This window comes from Elgaria multicarinata, chromosome 3, assembly GCF_023053635.1.
Source record: "Elgaria multicarinata webbii isolate HBS135686 ecotype San Diego chromosome 3, rElgMul1.1.pri, whole genome shotgun sequence".
NCBI lineage: Eukaryota > Metazoa > Chordata > Lepidosauria > Squamata > Anguidae > Elgaria > Elgaria multicarinata.
Window position 1 is genome coordinate 86,328,445 of NC_086173.1, and position 6,000 is coordinate 86,334,444.

The 6,000-nt window shown below is 38.5% G+C and overlaps 1 protein-coding gene across 1 annotated transcript in view; it reads right to left on the bottom strand.

Annotated features, from left to right (window-relative positions):
* Positions 1 to 3,109, bottom strand: part of COL23A1 (collagen type XXIII alpha 1 chain) — a 64,673-nt gene extending 61,564 nt beyond the window's left edge. Inside the window, exon 1 of the mRNA XM_063120804.1 lies at positions 3,087 to 3,109. The gene's annotated coding sequence lies outside the window, so the exon portion shown is untranslated. The remainder of the gene's footprint in view (positions 1 to 3,086) is intronic.
* Positions 3,110 to 6,000: the final 2,891 nt, after the last annotated feature.

Genomic DNA, 6,000 nt, shown 5'->3' on the forward strand with positions numbered 1-6,000 from the left:
CTGGAGCAGGATTTCTATGGGGGCGAACTGTGGATCATAATGCAAGTCTGATGAAAGCCTCTTAATTCTCTTTTATGAGGTGCTTCAGACAAATGGAGCAGCATCATTATATAAAGTGAACTGTCCTAACTCTTCTGATAAGGCAGAGGAAATATTTTCCCAACAGAATATATTTCATAACAGCTTGTATCATAGTGAGATTATTGTGTAACTTGGAAAATTAATTTCTCATTTCCCTGAAAGTTATATTAACTCAGAGAGATCATAGAGAGGCCACAATTCCTTTAATGAAGGGCCTCTATAACATTTTGAATAATAAAACCAGAAGGTTGTGGAATCCAATCAGAGCAGTGCTATCTAATAGGCCTTTCCTCTTAATCCCAATTAATCTTGGTCTAGTTCCTTTGGTATCACCCTCTTTGAGTGTTGCCATATGGCTGAGAAATCCAGCAACTTGCCAGATTTTAGATAATCTACGTGGTACCCAGCAAATCTAACACATGGCTGAAATTCTGCTTAAGCATGTGCTGAGAAGCAACACTCTCCTGAGTTCTAAATGTGTGAAGATGCAGGAGGCTGTAGTTATTAATAGTAAGGAAAATGTACTTTTTACATGCTCAGAGGTACTTTAATTCTAGGATTTAGCCCTTGGCTGAACTCTGCAGAGGGTTTGGAACAATTAACTTGCAGGGAGATCAGGAAACTAGAACTTGCCTTTAATAAGAAAGCAAGGGGAGAGTTATGGGGCTGTGGGAGGAAATAATGTTTTGCTAAAGAGCTGCTGCAAGGACAAAGGAATACAATGGATTGTTGTGTGGAGGGGAAGAGAATGTATGTAATTTGATTGTAGTTTGCTTGTGACAGGTGTTTTAATTCCTAAAGTGGCATATTCAGGCTTTAGTCTGTGTAGAACATGGTGTCCATGGGCATCAATGGGCCCTTGGACTCCTTTCTTGGTAACTACCAAGGTCCCCTAAACTTCCGCTTTAAAATTAATAACATATTTTCCAAGTAGAAGCTGGTAAATTGATTTCTGTTGGTCCAAAGGAGTTCTTTCATGTGCTGGGTCTCAGACCCCACCTCTGACTTGAATGCATTCTTTTAGGCAAGTTACTTGTCCTTTGCCATTTTGTATTAGTGTCCAGGGCAATTTCTCAAATTGCCAAATGTGCCCATGACGCAAAAAGGTTTCCTACTCCTTATGTAAGAGATATGTCATCACTCAGTAAGCCTTGATCCTTAATTATAAGTATGTAGGGAAAGGGGAAGCTGCTATTGCTCAGCAGTGAGAGGAAAGCACCCTGCACATGCTCAGAGACTATCAATGTTTGATTATTTGGGACTTAATTCTCAAATACAAAAAACATGACATTGAATAACAATTAATTTGGACTCCTTTTCCTACTTTTTTTTGGGGGGGTGTTTCCACATTTTCAAATGAATGTTTTTGTTTCTAATGGCAGAAACTTACTTTTACTTTAAAATAAAAGCTCCTTTTCCTCAGAATTTTATCATAAGCCTTTAGACCACAAAAGAAAACAGGACAGTCTATTTTATGTTTTCCCACACCACATTTCATTTTATTCTCTTGCTGTTAAAAATAAGGCCTCTTGTGATAGAGATTTTGGTCCTATTTATCAGCTGACTTCTGATCTATTACTTCACTGCTCTTAAGATTAAAAACAATATTCTTCAAAGTAATTTCCAGAACACCTCATTTACTTCAGGGTTTTGTTTTTTACATCAGGATAGTCTTGTCTCTCAGTGCAGACTTAATAATATTGATTGCAAATCCCTGAGGTAGGTGATTTTTGAGGGTGTGGATGGGAAAAAGAACAATGGTTTGCCTAGAACCAAAAAATACCTTTTTAATTCACTGAAAACAGAAATCATGAAAGTAGAAATAAGCATATATTTCTATTGAACTCAGTCCTACTCCAGTAAAGTTATGGTCAGTGAAAATGAGTCAGAGTAAGGATGCCCATATGCTAGTTCATATTACTTTAAGAAAACTTTATTAAATTCTTACTTTTATAGTTAAATGCGGGCAATCCTCCATATGGTTAAAGACCAACAAATATATAAAATGAAACAAATTCACAATCATTTCCCCATTTCCGTATGTTTCTTCTCTACTTTTTTTTAAAAAAATCCAGCTGAGGCTCATGTAAATTTGGGCTCAGATTTTTCAAATACATGCAAAGGATCTAAGCAACTGAACTTTTATCTAGAGATGCAAAGGTCTGCAGAAACCTGGAAAAATGCTTTTTCCAAGGACCAATAAATTGAGCAACTCTGGATTTTGCAACATTATGTTTTAAAATGATGAATAAAATCTTCAAGGCAAGGTGTTTCTCAATTAGACCTCACCACTAGGAAATGTTACTTCAGCAATAAAACCTTTTAACCGCTGCCGCTAGAATAAAACCTCTTTATAAAAAGAAACTCAGTAGCCTGGTTACTATGCCATAAACATGGAATTGACACCACCACTAGAGGCAACCTTGCAAAATGAACAAAAAATAAGATGTTTATAAACAGAAATTATTTACAAAAGTGAATAAAATGACACTCTGCAAATAACAGGTTGAGATTCCTTATTGGTTCTTAAATTAAAAATGATTCCTTACCATTCCTAAACCGAGTCTTTCCAAGCTAAATATAATCTCTATAGCTTTTCCTTCAGACCAGATTTCCCTAAGTTCCACCCCCACAAACATGAACAGGTTTAGGAATTTTCCTGAACTTCACCACAAACAGGAACAGATGCTAGTTTTCCTCTGCCTCCATTCCTTCCTGCTTCTTCTGGCTTCCAGGATGATTCAGATGCTTTAAGGACTACTTCCTGAAGTTCCCTTCGGTCAGACATAAAACAGGAACCTACAATGTGTTATGGTCCAAAAATGTTGCTTAAAATGTGAACATTGGGGGAAGGAGAAGCTATGAGGTAGTTACAATCCAGACCATTTTATGTTTTCACCTTTTTTCCTCTGTGTTAACATGCAAATTCATGAATCTTTCTATGATCATCACTGCCAAAGTCTCATGTAAGCTTCAAATATATTCGTATTATTAATGGTGCTTACCCTTGGACCGACGTCTCCTTCATCACCCTACAAAACAAAAAAGTCATCATAACTCCTTTTGCCCTACTCAGTTATCTGCTGTCCCTGTGTTGCTTGGATGAACATTTCTTTCACATACAGTAGAAAGGGTAACCAAATTAGAAACTTCCACAAATTAATATTTGACTTCGACCTTAGTTGTTTGATGTTTTGGATGTTTAATGTATGTAAATGCTTTAACCTTTAGGTTTAAGAGGTTGGTGGGCTCAGAAGTCCATTTTGCATGTTCTTTAGTCCATGGGTTATTGGGGCAAAGCACAAATGAGCACGCTGCTTCCTGCCTGATCGCTTCTTCCTCTTTGCATCTGCTTCCTAAAATGGGTTCCTGGGTTGTTAGAAATTATATTCTAACCTGGCACTTTGAGGGTTAAACAACCTGGAGTTTGAACCCATGGTTGTTTCTTGGGATAAACCTCTGGATTGTTTATCTCTCAACAACCCAGAGTACCAAGTTTGGATGTCACAACAGACAACGTAAGAACATTCCTGGCTTGTATCTGAAAGTGGATGCAACAAAAAAGTGATGAGTGTGTGGCAGGTAGGTTTAACCCATGGGAGGTTTAATCCATGAATTAGGTTATCTGCGAGTGCATCTGATCATCTGCAAATACAGTATACAGAATAATAGGCTCAAGTTACAGGTAGCCAAATTCCAGCTGGACATCAGGAAAAACCTCCTGACTGTAAGAACAGTATGACAATGGAACCAATTGCCTAGGGAAGTCGGGGGCTCTCCCACACTAGAGGCTTTCAAGAGGCATCTGGACAGCCATCTGTCAGGGATGCTTTAAGGTGGATTCCTGCATTAAGCAGTGGATTGCACTCAACGGCCTTATAGGCCCCTTCCAACTCTACTATTCTATGATTCTATGAAGTTCTGTGCATGGAGCTAATGAGTAGCGACAGGGAAACTGAAAGTCTCCCAACAATCTTAGTGGAAGAGTGATAAACTGTTGAAATAGATGAGTGGTTGTCAGTGTATCATGGTTAGATTAATTAGAGCAGTCTTTCTCTACCTGGAGCCTTCCCAACATGTTGGCCTACAACTCCCAGCATCCTCAGCGATCCATGCTAATTGAAGGATACTTTGGCTGTAGCTAGACCTAAGGTTTATCCCAGGATTGTCCTGGGGTCAAACCTATTCATCTAAGTGCCATCTAGCGTTCAGGCAGCCATGAACCCAGGATGATCCTGGGGTAAACCTTAGGTCTAGCTACGGTCTTTGAGTTGTAGTCCAACATGTGTGGAAGGCACTAGGCCAGGGATGGCTGAATTAGTGTATCAGCAGTTTTTAGTACGTTTTTGTTTTTTTCTTACCTGCTATCATCTTTAATTTTTTACAAGGATTCCAATAAAAATAACTACAGAATATAACATTTGAGTCACAATAAATGTGCGGTAATTTCCTCCCTCCAATATTTCAAGTCAAAGACTTGTGTTGTAGGCCCAAAAATTTAACTTGTGGTACTTTTTAAGCATTGATCTTGATTTATATTTAATAAAAATGCTAAATTAAATAACTCTTTAATGATTTTCCAATGATATTTTCCTATGTGAGTGACCCCAATTTGCATAGGAAATTTTTCTGGAAAATCCACACCATTGGTTTAAAAAGAAAGAACTATCAGAAGGCAGAGCACAACCTTGAAGTTGCTCATCAGCTTTTAACACCTGGGCAGCAGACACAGGCTGCCTGGTCACAATCATCCCCAGTATATAGGATGAGATGTATCACATTATACTTACATCATAGTAATTATTTCTAAATTTGTACATATTCATATAACTTCACATATGCAAATTGTACAGCCATACCCACATCCTCTTTCTGGGTGATGCACATCCTCTTTTTTGGCAATACGTAAGTGGCCATTCTAAATTCAAGAGTCATCTGAGGAATTGTGGTTTCCATACAGGTTATGGAAAAAGTATTTGTGGAATTCCCAGATCATGTCAAAATTAGTAGGTTTAGACATAGTCTCATGAAAAACAAGAGAAATATGTCCTAGTGCAGTCTTTCCTAACCTGGTGCCTTCCAGATGTTATGGATGACAACTCCCAGAATTCCTGACCATTGGCTATGCTGGCTGGGGCTCATGGGTATTGAAATCCACAACATCTGGAGAGCACCAAGTTGGGGAAGGCTCCCCTAGTGTATTGCAAACCAGTGAATCCCAACAGTGATTAAGGACCACCACCTTTGATGCAAAAGGCTTTGATGTAAATGGAACTGCAGGAATCAATATGGCACAAAGACCAAACAGAATTATTATTTGAGTGTGGCTCAAATAATAGGAGTCATTAGAAGGGATTTTAAACAAATTGAGTGAATAATCTTACCTTATCTCCTTTTGGTCCTGGAGGCCCCTGTAAGGATCAACAAGAGAATAATAAGCATGTAGTTCCTTAATCCGCACAATTTTGCTTTAGTTCTCTCTTGCTACCTTTCATCAAAGAGATCATTACAAAGAATAAGAGGTACCATTTACCCCTAACCTTTCTTTCTTTTTCATTGTGGAAGTCTAGGGTTCCTGCCAGCACATAGAGGACCATTCAATCACATGTGACACCTCCCCCCAATCCGCAGTCTGAAGTGATACAGACATCAGAATTGTTCTCGCATGTAACTTGTTGTTTGAGATCTACAGTTCAGGCCTACTAGTCATTCTGTCCCCTGCACATGTACATTTGAGGACAACTAGGACCTTTTTGGTCATGGCTCCCCACTTTTAGAATTATCTTCTTTCCCCTCCCTGTGGTGCAATAGGCACTAATTTTGATGGTGTTTTGACACCTGTCAAAAATGTATTTGTTTAGTCAAGCAGTTGCTGATTTTTATGGCTAGCTTGGTGCGATTTCCTGTTTTAATTGTCAT